Source organism: Hyaena hyaena, unplaced genomic scaffold (assembly GCF_003009895.1).
Source record: "Hyaena hyaena isolate Hyena2069 unplaced genomic scaffold, ASM300989v1 scaffold_1829, whole genome shotgun sequence".
NCBI classification, from domain to species: domain Eukaryota; kingdom Metazoa; phylum Chordata; class Mammalia; order Carnivora; family Hyaenidae; genus Hyaena; species Hyaena hyaena.
In genome coordinates, this window is record NW_024082465.1 from 122,071 (window position 1) to 143,530 (window position 21,460).

At 35.1% G+C, this 21,460-nt stretch overlaps 1 long non-coding RNA gene across 1 annotated transcript in view; it reads left to right on the forward strand.

Moving 5' to 3' along the window:
* The window catches only part of LOC120226788, a 182,906-nt gene that overhangs the window by 121,883 nt on the left and 39,563 nt on the right, over positions 1 to 21,460 (forward strand). The window contains exon 3 of the long non-coding RNA XR_005527090.1: positions 11,669 to 11,763. This is a non-coding gene — a long non-coding RNA (uncharacterized LOC120226788). The remainder of the gene's footprint in view (positions 1 to 11,668; positions 11,764 to 21,460) is intronic.

Here is a 21,460-nt window from a genome sequence, read left to right on the forward strand (position 1 = left end):
TTTAATATCCAAAGAAGAAAAAAATAAAGTCTTAAAAGTGTGGATTTCTTTTGCAGAAGCCAGAATTTTGAAAGAATAAAGATTTGTGGTCCTCTGAGCCAGAGTGAAAAAGAATACGGAAATTGATATAAGGGAAGTTTCCTGGTTTGCAGGAAAGATAACGCATCCTTTTCAGGATGCAGGAGATGAAGTGGGAGAGAAAAAGAAAAGAGAGACAAATAGACTTAGAAGTTATAGGTCTCAGAGATGGCCAGAACCCACTGCATCCTGGGACTGTAGATTAGACTTTCCCTTTTCCCAGAACCCCTGAAAGGGGGGCCCTACACACTAGAGGATTAGTTGCTGGCCTGAGTGCTAGATAGTGGGGGCCTAAGCCACTACCATGGGAATTCTGTAGGAGAGGCCCCCAAAGCAGAGTTTGGCCGGAGGGTGTGGCTTTGTCTCACAAGATAAAAATGTCACCACAGTTTAAGGAAGACAGAGCTGGAAGGTATGTGGATTTCCGGGGTTGGGTTGGGCCAGAAATGGGGGCAAAATAGAGCAACAAGTTTGCCATCACTGTGCATTGATTGCTCTGAAGGGACAGATAGTATCTTACACAAATCACAATAATTAAATAGCAGCTGATTTGAGGACAGATATTACTGTCACTGTAAAGCATCATCTCAAGAATATGCCATGAGAAATTACCTGATCCATGTGGACCTATTCTTTATGACATTGACTTGTTGACGTTTTATTGTGGTTTGAGTAGGATCATTGGTAGGCACAAATCTACAGTGAGCTCACGGAAGTTAGGTCATAACTGATTTCTGTTAACAGTGTCAAAGAACAAAGGAAGGTCAGTGAGAGCTGTTAACAATCCCATACACAAGATTCTTTCCAGGTTGTACATAAGGTAAGAGTGATCTTTACAGATGCATACTAGCAGATGAATACTAGCAGAGTATTTCATGCTAACTAATTATTTGCCACTTGTATTATCCGTTGTCTGGAGAGGTTTGCAATTTACCAAAAGCAAACATTTATTTAGACTTAGATTTTTATATTTTACCATTACAACTCACCATACTTATGTGGTTTTGAATAGGTAGAAAATACAAGGTGCAGCTTTCAATAGGTGCGAAAGGTATAAAGTGAAAAATACTTTCATTTTCTTCATTTCTCACTCATGCTTTTTCTCTTCAAGGGCAACAACCATTACCAGAGTCTTGTGTTTCTTCTCTTTTGCCTATCAAATCAATCTAATTTAATTTGCTTTCTGGACCCATCATGTCATGGAAAAAATACCTTGCTTAAGTCACTAAGTCACCAACTCCAATTGATGTTCAAAACCTACTTTGTCCATATCTCTCAATAACAATCAGTGTTGATTCTTGGAATGCTCATCCTTTTATTTGGAGGAAGTAAGAAGTCCTAAACGGTTGTTCTTAGTATTTCTGTCCTCCCTTAGGTAAAATCATCCACATCTGTAGATTCAATCACCATCACATATGGATGACTCACATTGTAACTCATGCTCAGGTCCAGACATCTTTTCTGAATACTTTCTGTTGGATAGCCTAAAGCCATTCTAAAATCTTCAAGGACAAAGCTGAACTCAGGGCCTTCCCCTTCAACGTTGACATTCCAGTTTGCATACCTCAGTGAATATCACCACATTTCAGAATCCTTAGAGCAATTTTGAATGTCTCTTTTTCTCTCTCTTTGTCTCATTGTATTCAAATCTTTAGGAAGATCGAATTCCTTTATTTCTTTAAAATTGATTGTCCCTTTTCTTCATTCAACCACAATTACAATTATCCATGCTGCCTTCCTTTTTCACTTGCAATGCTACAATGGCCTCCTAAGTATTCAACTTATTTTGGGTGTTATTTTTCAAATTAAAAACTTGATCATGTCGCCCTCCTTCCTTGGAAATGTTAATGTCTTGCTCTTGTCCTTATAATGACACTAATGTTCTCTAAAATGCCTTATGAGGTTATGCATGATCTAGCCTCTACACATAAAATCACTTCTAGCCGATATAGCAAGTCTGTGCATATAAGAACAAGGTGCCTCTTCTGGGAGATAGTCTTCTCTGGGAATTTCTAACTATGATTCAAGTTAAAATTTTTAATTTGTTCCTATTCACTGATAATATTTTATTGAATAACATTGGATGCAGGGAAACCTCTTCCATTACTGGCTTTACCCATGCAGTTCTGTAGATTCAAGCCACCCCTAAGAACTGAAAATCCCAAATGCTTAAGTATATACACAGTTGCAATTTCCTTTTAACTTCCAAGGGTTTGACCTATTTACAGCTTCAGCTTTGAGTACCTCTCTTATATTTGGCACATGTAAATTTTATGGAATTTCCTTCCAGAAATCTGCTATGTATTTAAACATATTTGGTAATATTTTGCACAGCATTGGCATGATTTGTTTCCTTTTCCTTGTCAATTAGAAGTTCACTAATAGATTTCTGGTATGGGAAGTTCTAATTTTTCTAGGTAAATCCTGCTTGGACATCATTTACTTAGCATATTTTTGAATTTGGTTTTGAAATATTTAACTTAGTGTATTTCACCTAAATTGATAGGTGTGTTAACCTATTATTTTATTTAGTTTTTCTTATATGTTTTTTTGAATAAACATTTTGTTTGCTTTGCAGAATTAGTTAGCTAACTTCTCCCCTACTACCCACAAACTCCAGAATAGTTTATATGAACTGGGATATCTGTTTCTTGAGCAGTTTGTGTAAGTGGGGATATCTCTTTCTTGAACTTTTTAAAAAAATATTTATTTATTTTGAGAGAATAAGAGAGAGAGAGAGAGAGAGAGGATGAATCCCAAGCAGGCTCCATGCTGTCAGCACAGAGCTCTATGTGGGGCTCAGTCTCATGAACTGTGAGATCATGACCTGAGTTGAAATCAAAAGTCAGACACCTCACCAACTAAGCCAGCCGGTGACTCTCTTTCTTGAACTTTTGATAAAGATATCTAGGCTTTCACATTTTGTCTGTGTGGATTTTGGCTGCTATTTCAATACTTACTGAGGTTATGATCTGTTAATATCTTCACTTTTTAGACAAGATGATGTGATAAGGACTAGGTTTATTTTCCAGCCTGAAACTACTAAAAAAAACAACAAAATATATGAAGCAATGCTTTTCAGTCATTGAACATTGGGTAATAGAAGACAATAATTCTGAGAAACGGGGAATAAGTGAAAGAACCCTTATAATTGTCACAGTGTCCTGTCAGAGAGCATTTCCTGATGCTAGCACATGCAGGTAGAACCCACACCAAGCCAGATGGTCAGTCTGAGTTGATTGTTGAGGAGACAGAGTTGGGAGACTAGAGAGGTGGCAGTGTCTGGAGTTCACATGGTTGAGTACTGGAGAGAGTTGCAGAAGAAGGTGACAGCACTGTAAATATTATAGATATTAAAAGGACAATATTATGAATAGTGTTATGCCAATCAATAAAATTAAAAGGTACAAACTTGCACCTCTAAAATACATCACAAGGAATATAACTAATAATATTGTAACAACTATCTGGTGCAGGTGGTAGCTAGATTTCTCATGGTGATCACTTCATAATGTATATAAATCACTATGAATCACTATGTTGTACATCTGAAACCAACATAATATTGTACGATAACTAAATAACTTCAATAAAATAAAATTTAAAAAATTAATAAATTTAGGTAAACAAGTTAGTAAACCTAGATAGGTAAATTCCTTGAAACACAAGCCACAATCCTCATTGAAGCATAGGTACTCTGATTGGCCCTATACCTATTAAAGGCATTTAACCTATAGTTTAAAAATGTGCTGTAATAAAAACTCCAGCCCCATATGGCTTGACTGGTGAAGTCTACAAAAATTTAAGGAAGAAGGACTGCCAAATATGTGCAAATGCTTCTGAAAAATTGAAGAAGGAAGAATATATTCCCACTCATTCCATGAATTCGGGTCAAGAATTATACTTTATTTTTCTTTGCTGATTTAAAATGCATTTTGAGGTTTCTCAGTATCTTTATAATGATAATTACTACCATGGAATTTCACTGGCACTATTCTGGTTACAGCTGTGTTTTTTGTTTGTTTGTTTGTTTGTCCTTTATGATATGATGTTAGCATTTTATTTTAACCAGACCAAATGGCTCTTTCATTTGAGAATTTGCAGTGGAGAATTACATCTTGGTGGATTTGAATTTGAAATTTCTTTAATTGTCCAAAGTGGTTTGAGTTTGTAAGGCCTTTTGAATATATTTAAGTATTTTTATTATCTGTGAAAACTGAGATTAAACCCTTTACACTGTATGAGTGTATGATCTTTGTTTCTCATAAGCTTCTCACCTTTTTATGATATCGAAATATTTGATAACTGTTAAAATGCATAAAATAAGGTAATATTCTTCCAAATTATTGGCTTACAAAATGTTGTCATCTGCATAATTATAAAATTAAGATAATTTTTCTTGATAATTAGGAAGAGAATAACCACATGGATTGTTCTTTATATAAAAACAAACAGTAAAAATATGAATACTTTTAGATTAGATATTTCTTTTGGATAATTCTAATACATAAATATAAGAAGAGTGAGAAAACAGACAGACATACCAATACATATCAGGAAAATACTATTTAAGAGAACAGATTTACCATTCTACCACGAAATACTAAAGTTCAGTAATGATTCAATTTGATTTCATGCTTTTTTTCACAAATTCTCAAATATAGTAATTTGCATTTAACATGAGATTTTTTTATGTATAATTGACAAATATAATTGTAGATATTGAAGGTATACAATATGATACTTTAATATATGTATACATTGTGAAAAGATTTCGCTACTGAATTAATTACATATCTGTCTCTCACATATTTATCTTTTTGGGGGAAGATAAGAACATTGAAATTCTACTTTCTGCAAATCTCTATTCAATTTTACAATAGAGTATTATCAACCATTGTCACTATGTTATATATTAGCTCCTCATATCTTATTTATCTTATAACTGAAAGTTTGTACCCTTTTATCAGCACCTCCCTATTTCTTATACCCCAGCTCCTAGCAACCATTCTTCTACTGCCTCTGTGAATTTGAGCTTTTCTGTTTGTTTTAAATTTTTAATTTTTAATTTTTTTTTGTTTTTAGATTCCACATGCAAATAATACCATCCAATATTTGTATTTCTCTGTTTGGCTCTTTCACTTAACATAATGCCCTTCGATTCATCCGTGTTGCTGCAAATGGTGGGATTTCCTCCTTTGTCACGGCTGAATGACCTTTCATTGTATGTATATACCACATTTGTTTTATCCATTCATCCACTGATGGACACTTAGGTTGTTTTCTGACATTGGCTATTGTGAATAATACTACAATGAACATGGGAGTGTAGAAAACTCTTTGAGATGATGATTTCATTTTCTTTAGATACATACCCAAAAGTGTGATTGCTGGATCATATGGTAGTTCTATTTTCAACTTCTTGAGGAATCTCATAACTGTTTTCCATAGTGGCTGCACCAGTTTGTATTTCCACCAACAGTGTAAGAAGTGTTCCTTTTTATATATAACCTTGCCAGCGCTGAACTTGTTTTTTGATAATAGTCATACTAACACATGTGAGGTGAAATCTCATTGTAGTTTTGATTTGTTTTTTATCTGATGATTAGTAATACTGAGCATCTTTTCATGTACCTGTTGGCCATTTGTATGTCTTCTTTGGAAAAAGATGTGTATTCAGATACTTTGCTCATTTCTAATTTTTTTAATTTTATTTTTTTTGCTATTGTGTTGTATGAGTTCATTGTTCCTTGTATATTTCATATATTAATGCCTTATTGAAACGTGGTTTGCAAAAGTTTTCTCCCATTCTTTAGGTTGCCTTTTCATTATTGATGGTTTCTTTTGCTCTGCAGAAGCTTTTCAGTTTGATGTAGTCCCACTTGTTTATTTTTGTTTTTGTTTCCTTAGCCTTTGATATCAAAGCCATAAAGCCATTGCTGAGACTGATGTCAAAGCTTACCCACTATATTTTCTTCTAGCTTTACGGTTTCAGGTCTTGGGCTCAAATCTTTAATCTATTTTGAGTTGACTTTTATATGGTGCAAGACAGGGGAACCAATTTCATTCTTTTACATGTGGGTGTCCAGTTTTGCAAAACAATGTATTGGAGAGAATTCTTTCTCCAATGGTTCCTTTGTCATAACTTAATTGGCCATGTATGTATGGCATATAACATGAGATTCTAAGCGTTGTACTTATATTTCACTCTTGATTTGAATTAAGTTAATATAGATAAGTCATATCTGAAATGTGAACAAATGATATAACTATTTAAAAGTTTGGGAAGTCCTTTCTGCCCGTGGACGCCGCCGAGTAAGCATCGATAAAGTCTCCCCTCCCACCGCCGTCATGTCTAAGTCAGAGTCTCCCAAAGAGCCTGAACAGCTGCGGAAGCTTTTCATCGGAGGTTTGAGCTTTGAAACAACCGATGAGAGTCTGAGGAGCCATTTTGAGCAATGGGGAACGCTTACGGACTGTGTGGTAATGAGAGATCCAAACACCAAGCGCTCCAGAGGCTTTGGATTTGTCACCTATGCCACTGTGGAGGAGGTGGATGCGGCCATGAATGCAAGGCCACACAAGGTGGATGGAAGAGTTGTAGAACCAAAGAGGGCTGTCTCGAGAGAAGATTCTCAAAGACCTGGTGCCCACCTAACTGTGAAAAAGATTTTTGTCGGTGGCATTAAAGAAGACACTGAAGAACATCATCTAAGAGATTATTTTGAACAGTATGGGAAAATTGAAGTGATCGAAATCATGACTGACCGAGGCAGTGGCAAAAAGAGAGGCTTTGCTTTTGTAACATTTGATGACCATGACTCTGTAGACAAGATTGTTATTCAAAAATACCATACTGTGAACGGCCACAACTGTGAAGTAAGGAAGGCTCTGTCTAAACAAGAGATGGCTAGTGCTTCCTCCAGCCAAAGAGGTCGAAGTGGTTCTGGAAACTTCGGTGGTGGTCGTGGAGGTGGTTTTGGTGGGAATGACAACTTTGGTCGTGGAGGAAACTTCAGTGGGCGTGGTGGCTTTGGTGGCAGTCGAGGTGGTGGTGGATATGGTGGCAGTGGGGATGGCTATAAAGGATTTGGTAATGATGGAAGCAACTTTGGAGGTGGTGGAAGCTATAATGATTTTGGCAATTACAACAATCAGTCTTCAAATTTTGGACCCATGAAAGGAGGAAATTTTGGAGGCAGAAGCTCTGGCCCCTATGGTGGTGGAGGCCAATACTTTGCCAAACCACGAAACCAAGGTGGCTATGGCGGTTCCAGCAGCAGCAGTAGCTATGGCAGTGGCAGAAGGTTTTAATTACTGCCAGGAAACAAAGCTTAGCAGGAGAGGAGAGCCAGAGAAGTGACAGGGAAGCTACAGGTTACAACAGATTTGTGAACTCAGCCAAGCACAGTGGTGGCAGGGCCTAGCTGCTACAAAGAAGACATGTTTTAGACAATACTCATGTGTATGGGCAAAAAACTCGAGGACTGTATTTGTGACTAATTGTATAACAGGTTATTTTAGTTTCTGTTCTGTGGAAAGTGTAAAGCATTCCAACAAAGGGTTTTAATGTAGATTTTTTTTTTTTTGCACCCATGCTGTTGATTGCTAAATGTAATAGTCTGATCATGACGCTGAATAAATGTGTCTTTTTTTAAAAAAAATAAAATAAAATAAAAGTTTGGGAAAAAGTTCTATCTGGGAGTGGTTACTGGATGGAAATATTTTAAAATTATTTTTATCATAGAGTTTAGTATGTTTTCAAATAATAGACTTTAGTGGTGCCTGGGTGGCTCAGTTGGTTAAGTGTCTGACTCTTGATTTCAGCTAAGGTCATGATCTCATGACTCATGGGTTCAAGCCCTGTGTTGGACTCTGTGCTGACTGTGCAGAGCCTGCTTGGGATTCTCCCTCTCTTTCTCTCTTTCTGACCTTCCCATGTGCTTCTTCTCACTCTCTCTCAAAATAAATAAATAAACTTCAAGAAAAAACAAAACAAAACAAAGAATAGACTTTGAAGCCTAATGTACTATTTTCTCCAGTGTCATAGTGAGCCAAGATTTGGGGAGCCTTGGTTGTCATTAGAATTTGCATTTTTGAAATGAAGTAATGAAATCAGTGGGACTTTCCTGCCTAAGTTTCCATGAACATATCTTCTTTCCAATAAATGGTTCTTGTGAAGCATAAACAATGTATTTAGAATGGACCAAATAACATCAACTATAACAATCTAATTTTTTTAAGAAAAGTTACAATCACATTTTGATGATTCTTTATGTTGAGACTTGTATAGAAATAATAGCTTTTTAGGAACTTATTTCATGACTCTAATCTTTTCTAAAATTTCATATGTATATAAAGTTACATATACAAATGACATTATAAATAAAATTAATATTTAACCTTAATGATCATAAACAATTAATTAAATAAATAATAATTAAATAAATATATATAAATATATGATATATTTTTGAATTACTTAGTTCACCCATTAAGGTGTAATTTTAATAAAAAATTTAGAGCTTATAAACTATTTAACCTTGGGGAACCTAGGTGGCTTAGTAGGTTGGGTATTCGAATTCAGCTCAGGTCATGATCTCACGGTTGTGAGTTTGAGCCCTGTGTCAGGCTCCATGCTGACAGCTCAGAGCCTGGAGCCTGCTTTGGATTCTGAGTCTTCCACTCTCTTTTCCCTTCTGCTGCTAACTCTCTCTCTCTCTAAAGATACATAAATATTTTTTAAAACCCTATTTAACCTTTAATAAATTTTTAAAAATTAAAATTAAAAAATAAATCTGCTCTGAAGGAAATTTTGTGGTTTTAGGTATCAATGATAGTTTGTACTTTTTGGTTAAAATATTTATTCAGATTCCCAACATGAATTTTTAAGAGGGAAACTAGAAAAAGAAATAGAAACAGATGCTATTTATAATATAAAAGCCATGGGGTGCTTGGGTGGCTCAGGTGGTTAAGCTTCTGACTCTTGGTTTCTGCTCAGGTCATGGTCTCATGGTTAGTGAGTTTGAGCCCCACATCAGGCTCCACACTGATGGTGCAGAGCCTGCTTGAGATTCTCTCTCCTTCTCTCTCTTCTTTTTCCTCTCTTTCTCTCCTTCCTCCTCTCTCTCCCTTTCTTTCTGCCCTTCCCTTACTTATGCACTAAATAAATAAATAAATAAATAAATAAATAAATAAATAAATAAGAATAGAAAAGCCACACTGTTTCAAATATTTAAATACTTTAAAAAATCACAAGTGGATTTTCTTTGCAAGAAAAGTAGAATAAAGTGCTATACTAAAATTATTTACAGTCTAAGTTTTCTCATCCATCAGAAAAAAAAAACAATTTCTTGTTATAATTCAAGTAAGTTGTTAAAAATAGCAAATCTCTAAATATAATCCACTATATACAATGGATAAACACTATGTGAAATTAATGATGATCTGTGTAAATAAATTATAAAGCACTTTTATGGAAATGTGAAGAAAAAGCACAGCTTATAAAATGGCCAAAATATTTGGCTCTCATGATGCCATGTGGTAAATAAAATTACACAAATTAAAATATCAAGTGTTATAAAATTGTTTTTAAAATTGTCAATTGCCAGAAATTCCAAAGTGCTTTGCTTTATATTATTAAGTATATGTCAGACAGAACAAGAATACAACCAATCATCCATCCAGAAAACCAGTCAATTCTTATCATCTGAGCTCTGTTTCAAGTTTTTCCAGTTCCACTATCAATATTAAATTCCACAGAATTTCTAATAAATATGGGGTGTACATATAATTTAACTTATTAATTGTATATTTTATGTGTTTGCTAGTTTTATGTTTATTTTTTTAATTTATAGTTTTTTTAACATTTATTTTTGAAAGACAGAGAGAGGCAGAGCATGAGCAGAGGAGGGGCAGAGAGGGAGGGAAACACAGAATCTGAAGTAGGCTCCAGTCCCTGAGCTTTCTCTGTCCTTACAGAGCCCCATGTGGGACTTCAACCCACAAAGAGTGAGATCACGATCTGAGCTGAAGTCGGACACTTATCTGACTGAGCCACCAGGCACCGTTGCTACTTGTACATTTTTATTGAAGTTTAAAATCTTTTTAAAAATATTGAGTTTTAATTGATGAGATATTTGCTAACATTCTTTTGTACTAAGTTAATCCATACCATTTTTCATATTAAAATCTTTTGTGCCCTTAATTTGTAAACACTCTCCTATAAACTGGTAGGAGAACCTACCATTTAAACTGGTAGTTTAAATGACCTATACTATCTTCAGTATATAGTAGGCACCTTTCATAAGGATTCAACGTCTCTTGAATGAGATTTTACACCTTACCTATAGGTAAGGGTATTTGTATGGAAAAGAAGTGCTTGATTTCAAATTTTCAGAATGGAGAATAAACAAAAAAAAAGCAACCTACTTAGCCATTGCACATGTTTTAAAATGTATCAGTTTTACTTGTAGTCAATTACAAATGTCAGCATTTAGAATTATCACTATAAAGTGGTATATTTTATTTATTTTAAAACATTATATATAAAATATATTATTCTATTCTATTGTATTATATATAGTATTTATATATAAGATATTACAATGTATATATTACATATTTTTATATAATTTTTGGATGGAATGTTTTTGAGTATTCTTTCCTCTTTGGAACTACTACTCTTCATTTTTATTACTCAAAAGATATTTTTGTTTTTTGTCTATATATATTTTTTTAATTAAGTCCAAAGTAGTGTTTCAGTGGAAGGCAGATGTCAGGTAGATGATGACAGTTCCCCGAAGAGGCCATTTTGTATGTCGAGCAGATCAATACAGATTAATTTTAATTTGAAAACTGAGATAAATGAAACAACAGATTAATAAATGTTAGTGTGACAGTTTTGAAAGTGAAAACTTTATTTTAATGACTGAGTCAGAATATTTCATTAACAAAATGCACATTTAATTATGTGTTTTGAGCAATATTGTACACAAAATGGAAAAATAGTAGAACTCATTACTAGTCTACAGATGTTTTATGCAATTTTTAAACTGTATACAAAAATTGATGGTACTTCTTTGTCTATAAGCCATCTGGTCATATTTTATTAAGACATCTGTCTGTTCTTTGTATAAAAATATAATCAAATCAGAATAGATTTAACTTAGATGCAAACTGTGGAAATTGAGATTGTAGTTATTCAAAGAAAAAACAATAAAATGAAATACATACTACTTGCCTATTGGCAGTGTACCTAAAAAGTTGATACGAGAAACTTCAGAAGCAGCCCAAGGAAATACAAATTTTCTGCCTGGACTGTATTTCTTTTTTCCCTACCAAATCTTTCCTTGCTCTGATCACATAATACTCTGCTTCTGCAGAACCAAATGCACTGAATCTTTCTATTTTAAAATTTTAATATAACAAAGCTAGTTGGCAACTCCCAAAATTTTGGCTGATTTAGCTCAAGTGAAAAACTTTTATAATTCCAGCAGCTTATTGAGGGGAAGCATTAATTATATGCTCTGTGAAAAAAGAGCATTTAGGTGGTAGATCTCTTCTCCCACTTGTGTGTTTCTCATCTCAGATCTAGGATATGGATCCTCATATTTTCCAGAAGATATCTGATGCTGAAGTACAAGGCTGCTGAAACTCCTGGTTTGTTCTTAGTTGCCTCTGATGGTAAGTCTGATCTTTTCTCAGTCTGATCTGTGGTCTTGTTATAAAGTGAATGTTGTGTTCTCTCAAAATTGTAATGTTAACCCCCCCCCCCATATAATAGTACTAGGAAGTAAGGTCTTTGGGAAAGAATTACGATTAGGTAAGGTTATGAAGGTGGAGATCTCATGGATAGGATTAGTGTTTTTATAAGAGTCAAAAGCCACCTTGCTTCCTTTCTCTGCTCTCCACCATGTCAGGATATAATAAAAAGTCTGCAATCCAGGGCCGCCTGGGCGGCTCAGTGGATAAGTGTCTGACTTCAGCTCAGGTCACGATCTTGCGGTTTGTGAATTGGAGCCCCATATTGGGCTCTGCACTAAGTGTGGAGCCTGCTTGGGATTTGCTCTAGCTCCCTCAATTTCTGCCCCTCCTCCACTTGTGTGCATACATGCGTGCTCTCTCCCTCTCAAAACAAACAAACAAACAAATACATAAATAAACTTAAAAAAATAAGCTTATAATTCAGAAGGGAGATCTGACCAGAACCTGACACAGTGGTACCCTGATCTTGGACATCTAGCGTCCTAACTGTAAGAAAGAAATTTATGTTGTTTATAAGCCACCTGGTCTATGGTATTATGTGATAGCAGCCCTACCTAGACAGAAATTGGTAGCAAGAGTGAAGTGCTGCTGTAACAAATACCTATAAACATGGAAGTAGCTTTGGAACAGGGTAATGGACAGAGTTTTGAGGTACATGCAAGAAATATGGATGTTAAGGGGGATTCTGGTGGGGACTCCGAAAGAAAAGAGAAGAGGTGTAGAGAAAGCCTGAATCCTTTTAGACAATATGTAAAGAATGATGAATAAGATGTTGGTAGAAACATAGATACATAAAGGCCATTTGATGAAGTTTCAGAGAGAATGATTTGTGTATGTGAGTATGATCAAACAAAGGCAGTTCAGAAGTCTTTGGTAATGATGAAAATAGACAGGACTTGATAGAAAAATGTGAGGAACAGATAGAACTCCAAAGGCACACAGCAAAGGATATACCAATTGAGTAAACTGTGATTGAAAGCAAAAAACCTGTGTCATGACAGGAAGGAAATATCTCTGTGGTGTGTACCTTCAGGACGTCTCAGTCTAACTCTGCTACTTGATTTGTCCTCTGAAAGGAGGCCAGGCAGTGGCCAGATGAGTCCAGGAATAACTCATTCCACAACATCTCAGGAAGTTACCTTCAGAAACCTGTGTGGTTCAATTATTAAGAAAGTCTCTATCTCTATGACTGACAGTTGTGTGGAAAACAGGTGGCTTACATGTTTGTCTTCTATTATTGGCTGACACATCCAAAACAAAAGTTGAATGCTTTAAGAGCTTCTGATTTAGGTTTATCCTCAGTCAGGGGAGGAAAATATAAATGATGGTAGATACAGAAAAGTGATTTATATATTTGAGAGTTAGGATTAATCTTGGAAATAATTTAAAATTCAGTTTCCATTAACTGTAGTAATAAAGAATGTTGGCCTTTCATCAGTGGGCCAGTGGACAAGGGGACAAGATTAATGGTATTAAAACTCATTTAACCAGACCTTCAAATAAGAATCTCTGAGCGCATATGGAGAAATAATTATATTGTTTTGGGTTGGAGAATTAAGATGAGAAATGATTGATAAGATTTAGATGGCATATCTAAACCCAGTCCAAGCAAATGAAATTAAGAACAGGGTTAATCTCTTCATTAGGAAACTGAACTGAAGACAGGAAACAAAACCCACTTGCATCACCAGGCATAGGACTTTGGAGTTAGGAAGAGAGAGTGGCCAAGTGTTCACGGGCTGTTGGATAGTTTTAAAGGAGTAAATTCTATTCTCAAACCCATTTAGTAATTTATAACGTAGTTACAAGGTTGGTCAGAACCAGCTTGAAGGTCTGGTAACCAGAAAGAATTAGAGGAAGGAGACTTGACATGTGGTATTCTTCATTCATATTAAAGACTTCAACAGATCCTAAATCCACTTATAGTAGCTTCAAATACAGTTTGAAAATGAGAAATATTCTGATGTTCCCAGAATATCATAACAACACAGATAAATATTGACTGTATCACCTTGAGCTTTTTTATTGCTGAAGCATAATATTTGACCAAACTAAATAAGTGCCTGAAGCATTTGTGATTTAGTTTAGTAAGAAGCTAGAAATATTGAATGTCTTTTCAAAAAATTTTTTACATTTATTTATTTTTGAGAGACAGAGTGAGACAGAGCGTGAGTGGGGGAGGAGCAGAGAGAGGAGACACAGAATCCGAAACAGGCTCCAGGCTCTAGGCATGCATTCAGCACAGAGCCTGACGCAGGGCTTGAACCCACGAACCATGAGATCATGACCTGAGCCAAAGTCGGACACTCAACCAACTCAGGCACCCCAGAAATATTGAACGTCTTAATCCAACTCAGAATCACTTGAAGAATTTTATATTTAAGTTGGATTAAAACATTTTTCTTAATTTTTCCTGTGGATTATTCTCTTCTATGGTTACTAAAACCTGATTTGCACAGATCTTTCATACCGAACGATCCCTGGACAAAGACTGAAAGTCCTTGTTATCCTGTGCAATGGTGGGCAATAAATGTTGCCTGAGTACAAAGTTAGTCCTACCCAATTCTTGTACTTAATAAATGCTTCCTTAGTACCTTTTGTGTATCAGAGACTATGTACCATGCCAGAAATATGAATAAGGAACAATTATATAATCTAGTGAAAGAGTTTGGCAAATATACAAGCCAACTAGTGAGTATAATAATAACTAAATTAAGCAAAAGCAGGGTGCATTAGGAGTCTTCTTTGGACTCCCTCCTCTTCCCAACTGGATCAGATTCTCAAGTAGGATCGGGGTGAATTCTGAAAGGCTTTCCCCAATATATTCCTAAGCCAAAAGCTGAACACAAAGCAGGATTTGGCCAGGTAAGCAAGAAGCAGTGGTTTGGAAGACCATCTCAAGGGGAAGTAATAACATAAATGAATTCCTATGAACATTAGAGAGCCTGGTCTATTTAGGAATTGATGCATATTTCGGTATTGTTGAAAGATAGTGTAAGGAGAGAGGCATAGAGTGGTAGGTAGAAAGATGAGCTTAGTAAATAGGCAGATGCCTGTTTAAGTATATTTTCAGGCCAGACTATTACATAGCAGTATAGTTGGGACTTCTTCATTCATGTTAGTAAGTGGAGCTTGGAAGGGTTCGGCTGCCTGCACAAACCTTATCCGTAGCATATGTGACCCACCTGCTTGAAGCTTTCTGCTAACCTCCAGGTTTCTACTCTTCTCCTCTGGGACAGAAGCTTTTCCTCACTTCTATGTGGCTTGCTCCCCTCACTTTTCTCTCCCTCTCCCTTGGTTTTCACATCTCTCTAAATTTGGTTGCCACATTAGGGTTCTCCAGAGAAAGAAGAACCAATAAGATATATATATATAAAAGAAATTTATTATGAGGGACTGGCTTATGTAATTATGGAGGCTGAGAAGTTCTGTGATCTGCTGTTTGCAAGCTGGAGGCCAGAAAAGCCAGTGGTGTAGTTCTAGTTCTAACCTAAAGGCCTGAGAACCAAGAAGCCAATGATGTGAGTTCCAGTCCAGTCCAAAGGCCTGATTCAAATGCTCCTCTTCCAGAAATACCCTCACAGGCACACCAGAAATAATTTTTACCAGCAGTCTGGGCATCCCTTAGCTCAATTCAATTGACATACAAAATTAACCATTATAGCTGGATGCTATTTTCTCATGTTCTCTCGCATTGCCTCTCCTAGGTCTTTCTAATCATTAATTTATACCCTCAAGACCATCTTGGACATAGTCAGATTATCAGTCAGACTTAGAATACATTAGTCATTCTTTATTTGTTCTGAAGAATGTCAATTCTTATGAAAAAGAAGAGTTCCATGGTCAAACACATCTGGACAGTGCTGTGAAGGGGACAGCTCTTCCATGGGCCCTGCTTAACTTGCACATATCCACGTAAACCACACAGGCAAGGGCTTGAACCACACAGTTAACTTGAGTCTTGGCAGAATGCCTCGTGGATTCTTCATGAGGGATGGAAGCCTTAATAAGGAGCTACTACAAGATTATCTCCAATTTGCTTACTTATGTCCCCTGAGGGGCTATCAACAGTTTCTTATCACCTACCAGGTTCTGATGAGGTTTGGGGTCTACTTGCCATAGAATATAGAATGCAGAAGATAAAACCACTTAGCTATAGTCCAGAGTTTGCTTTTCAGCAATGGAGTCCATCAAAACTCACTGAATTTATCTGGCTCCTTTTGTTTCAAATCCTTTTTGGTGTGTGGGATAAGCTCCAGGAAGCTAGTACCTTTGGTTAATCTTCCTTTCACTATGTAAATAATAAACGGAGTCTAAAAGTTTCTTGTCATATCTTTCCTAGTCAAATCAGTCAGATTCTGCCTTGTCTTATCTTGTGTGTGTGCTGATCTACAGTAGCCAATGTGCACCTCCTATAAACTCATAAGGTAGAATCTTAAAGGATCTGAGCAGCCCAGTAGGAAGGGCATCTATTTAACTTTGCTCAACTCAGTGTTGCCTAATTGATTTAAACAAAAAGCTTTGTTTCTCTCACAAAATCCCTACTAAAACCATGTGGAACACAATCTTAGAATCAGTGGACAAACTAGTACTTTGAGTTAGTGTTATTTCTTTTTTTGAGAAGTATATAAATTTCATTTATCATTCATTTAAAAATTAATATTTTCCCTTTTATGGTTTGAAGACTTTTCATCTTCAAGAGAGAAGCTCTAATTCTCTAACGTAAATATCTGAATTTATTTATTTATTTTTAAATATTTATTTATTTTGAAAGAGAAAGCATGAATGGGGGAGGGGCAGAGAAAGACAAGGAGAGAGAGAATCCCAAGCAGGCTCTGCACTGTCAGTGCAGAGCCCAACACAGGGCTCCATCTCATGAACTGTGAGATCATGACCTGAGCCAAAATCAATCATCAGACACTTAATTGACTGAGCCACCCAGGTGCCCCATAGATAAATATCTGCATTTAACAGATTCTCTTTGGAATTTCTGTAAATACTCCACAAAACGATGGCACAGTTTTTTTCCATCCACAATGCCTAAGTCTCAAATTCACAACACAAACCTGATCTTGGATAGCAAATGGTCATTGCACTTGAGGCACTTGCCATTTCTACACAAACTAGTTTTCTTTAGAGATAGCCTCACCAAAGGGTGCTCCTTGTTGTTTAAAATGTTAGGTTAATGGAAAGAGGGTGGGACTGTTGTTATTATGTGGACATATCCTATTCTTCCAAACTCCTCAATTTTGTCCATTAGTACATGATTAAATGTATTAAATCTATACGTTTGGAAGACACATTATTTTTGTTTTTGACCAGCAAGTGATCAACTGCTTTTGAACAATTCAAAGGATAATTTTGGATGGCAAATGATGCCATAACTAGTGACGGTTAAAGAAAAACTGTATTGGGAAATATTTCTATTAATTAATCTATTAATTTAAAAAAAAAAGCCAACTTCCAAAATGTACCCTCCAGAATCCAGAAAATGATGTGAGGAATACTGACTAGTTAATCCAAAAAACATAGGCTTATATTTTATTTTTAAATTAAGAATAAAAAGTAATACAAACAAAGTGAAATTTTAATAACTGATGTAATGAGTGAGTGGGTTTCACAAAGGCACATTGACATGTCACTCACTGACCAGATTCTTAAGGGCTTCTAGTTGGCATATTTCTGTTATATGGATATTAACCAATATAAAACTTTGAATACAGTAATGGTATATGATAAAAGCAGGAGCATAGATTTTTAATTAGTTATTAAATGTTTAATTATTTAATCAGCATTTTATGACTAAGAGTAAAAGCCTTGGGCCTTTGAAATAGATATTATGAAGATATATAGCTATAGATATATCCTTAATTTTGAGAACTCAAAGTTCTTAATAGTTAATCAAGTTTGATTTTATAATATGAAATTTATAGAATTTAGTAGGCACTTCATAAAATATTTACTAAATGAATGGATGATTTTAATATTGGTAGTCAATTCTAATAGGTGCTATTGAGTAGAATAAAATCTTTTAATAATTTAAGAATTTATAATATTTCTGATCACTCAATTTTTCCCTCCCTCCCTTTCTCATTCACCCACCCACCCACAACACAAACACACGTTCAAACACAAGTACATAGACTCTTGCACCTGAACCAATTTAAAAGCTGCTTTAATGAGACATATAATTAATTAAAAACTTGAAAAAGTCTATTCAACTGATCCATTCCTAAAGAGAGGATGCAGGTGGATATATTGGTAACTGAATGCTCCTTCAGTTTGGAAGATAGAGCAGACAGATATGGAAACAATGAAGACCTTTCAGATATGGTTGTTGGATACTGTAGAGAAGAAGCAAACAAATTGTGTATAAAGGAGGAAAATAAATTAGACTGACATGAGTGAAATACTTATGCTGTGGAAGTGTTGTAAATGGAGCTGATGAAGTGATGGTAGCTTAGTATAAAATATTAAAAATTTGTGAGACTTATTTTACTACTGCGAGAGAGAGAAAAACTTTCAAAAAAGAAGTAAACAGTGTGCAAATTACCTGAAGAAGGAAGGGGATTATGCATTGTTGAATCTCTTTGCCTATCAGTGTCTGACATTATGAATACTCATTAGTGATGACCTGAGTCAGATACGAGTTTCCAAGGAGAGCAATGCATAGTAGATAAGGACAAAGATTCGGGAACCTGGCTGCATGGGTTCAGATTTGTGTTCAACCACTTACCAACTATGTGACATTGGGCAATTTTCTCATTAAAAAAAGAGAAATGGTAATATTTTCAAGATTAAATGAATGAATATACGTAAAATGCTTTAAACTGTACTGACATGTTATTTGCTATATTAAGTATAATGTCAATTTTTTTTTGGTAAGTTAAGGGCAGTTTCTCTAAAACTCTAAGGAACTTGGCAAATAGAGTAAGGTATTAATTTTTTTCTGGGAGTATTTGATTAAATGCTGATTGAAATTAGACTTATCAAAGAAGTTTAGTCATCAAATATGGGACCAAATTCACACAAAGCTGTGGTAAATTCTTCCCCAAACTTCTTGAACAAGAGACCAAAAAGACATGCGCCATTGACTGAAAGATACTTTTATCAGATATGTGTACAAGTTACATACAGAAGTATGCACAATCTATAGAACTTTTTTTTTACTTTATAATTAATTCTATACAGTAATAACAGATGCTTTTTAAAGTTTATTTTGAGAGAGAAAGAGTGTGTGCAAGCAAAAAGGGGCAGAGAGGGAGGGAGAGAGAGAATCCTAAGCAGGCTCTGTGCTCTCATCACAGGGCCCAATGTGGGGCTCAATCTCATGAACCATGAGATCATGACCTGAGCTTAAATAAAAGGTCAGACAGTTAACCAACTGAGCCACCCAGGAACCCCAGCAATAGAATTTTTTAAACATAAGAACCAAGAGGAACTTCCACACCTTTAAGAGTGACTACTAGTTTGCATTCCCACCAACAATATAAGATGGTTCCCTTTTCTCCACATCCTTGCCAATATCTGTTGTTTCCTATGCTGTTAATTTTAGCCATTTTTTGATTGGTGTGAGGTAGTTTTGATATGTATTTCCCTGATGATATGTGATGTTGAACATCTTTTCATGTGTTTGTTAGCCTCAATGTTTATAGCAGCATTATCAACAATAGCCAAATTATGGAAAGAGTGCAAATGTCCATTGACTGTTGAACGGATAAAGATGTGGTATTTAGATACAATGGAATATTACTCAGCTATCAGAAAGAATGAATTCTTACCATTGGCAAGGATGTGGGTGAAACCAGAGACTATAATGGTAAGTGAAATAAGTCAGTCACAGAATGAAAAATACCATATGATTTCACACATATGTAGGATTTAGGAACCAAAACAGATGAAAATAGGGAGAAAAAAAGAGAAGCAAACTATGAAATAGACTCTTAACTTTGGAGGAAAACTGAGGGTTGATGAAGGGAAGTGGATGAGGGTTGGGCTAAATGTACGATGGTTATTAATGAGGGCACTTGTGATGAGCATTGGGTGTTGTGTGTAAGTGATGAATCACTAAATTCTATACCTGAAACTAATATTACAAGGTATGTTAACTGATTGGAATTTAAATAAAAACTTAAAGAAAAGAAAACATGTAAGAACCAAGAGATTCTTAGATTCTTTGATTTTCCAGACACAGAAACAAAAACTCTATGAAAGTAACCAAGAGATCAAGGATACACAGCCACGAACTGGAATAATTCCAGATCTCAGTGCCTTTTTCACTACAGCATACTACCATTCTATCACAGATCCTTTTTGTTGACAAACAGGTCGTCCCTTTAGAGAAATATAGAATTTGTAAATATCATTTGCCTTAAGCCATGTAAATCTTACATTCTAATTTTTTAAAATAAAATTTTTGTTATTTATATAAAAGTTATAAATGTGCCTTACAATATTTCAAGCAATATAGAAAAGTACCAAAATACTTCCTACAATGAGCTCAACTCTACATTCCAAAATAATAATCTTTAATAGAAGATGTATATACTTTTCCACATCATTCTAAGGATAAATACAAATACAAAACCAAATTGTAAGATACAAGAAATTGTTTTATAGAAATACTATAGTATTTCTATATATTAGAATATAGTTAGTGTATATTTAAAAATTAAATTATTAAGTACATGTAAACTTAATTTGAATTTAATTTAAAAACTCAACTAATTTGAAACTAAAAGAATTGTTGAATTATAGCTAGCTTTTCAAAATTCAAGTTATTGATCTTGAGTCATGTTTTGGTTAACTGAATTTTATTATTTCATCTTGAAAGTTCTTGGTTACAAACAATAGAAACTGGGTAACATAAGGAGAGAAAGCATTTATTTTAATGGTATTGAGTATCTCAAAGTAATACAGGATTTTTAGAGAACTAGTCTCAGACAGTGATTAAGGAAGTCAAGATGGACAAGATGCTGCCATATGACCAATATTCTCACAATATATTTGGCAGCTGGATATCTGACACTGCTTTGATCATTGAAACAGTTTGATACACATTGCAATGATGATGGACTTTGCTGCCTTTACATATTTTTTTCCAGGCTTTTGGACATTTATCACCTTTCAAAACTACTTTTTCCTTGACCCTAGTATCCATGGAAATATCTAAATATCCTTACACTGGATGCTACATTCAATATTGAATAGGAGTATCTTGGCCACAGTCCAGCTGTAGGGGCATTGGGAAAGGAAATGACTAATATCCTTTGTATATCTTTTATCTGTAGAGGAGACCCAAGACAGATCTCACCTTAAAATAGGTGGTGAATTCAAAAGCTAAATATCCAAATTGACAATTATCCATTAAATACAGTCACATTCCTTTTTTAAAACATTTAAAAGTTCAGTATTTTCTGAGTTCATTTTTGCTTGAAGGATAACTCTTTGTTATTCTACAAAACCAGTGCATTCTGAATTAGCTATTTGTAAAAGACTTGATTTATACTTGCCCTTCAGATTTTGAAGATAATGTCCCCTTATCCTCTGCCATCAAACATGATACTAGTTCTTTTATCACAGCTTCTCTATTCAAGGTGACTTGTTTCTTCTTTGT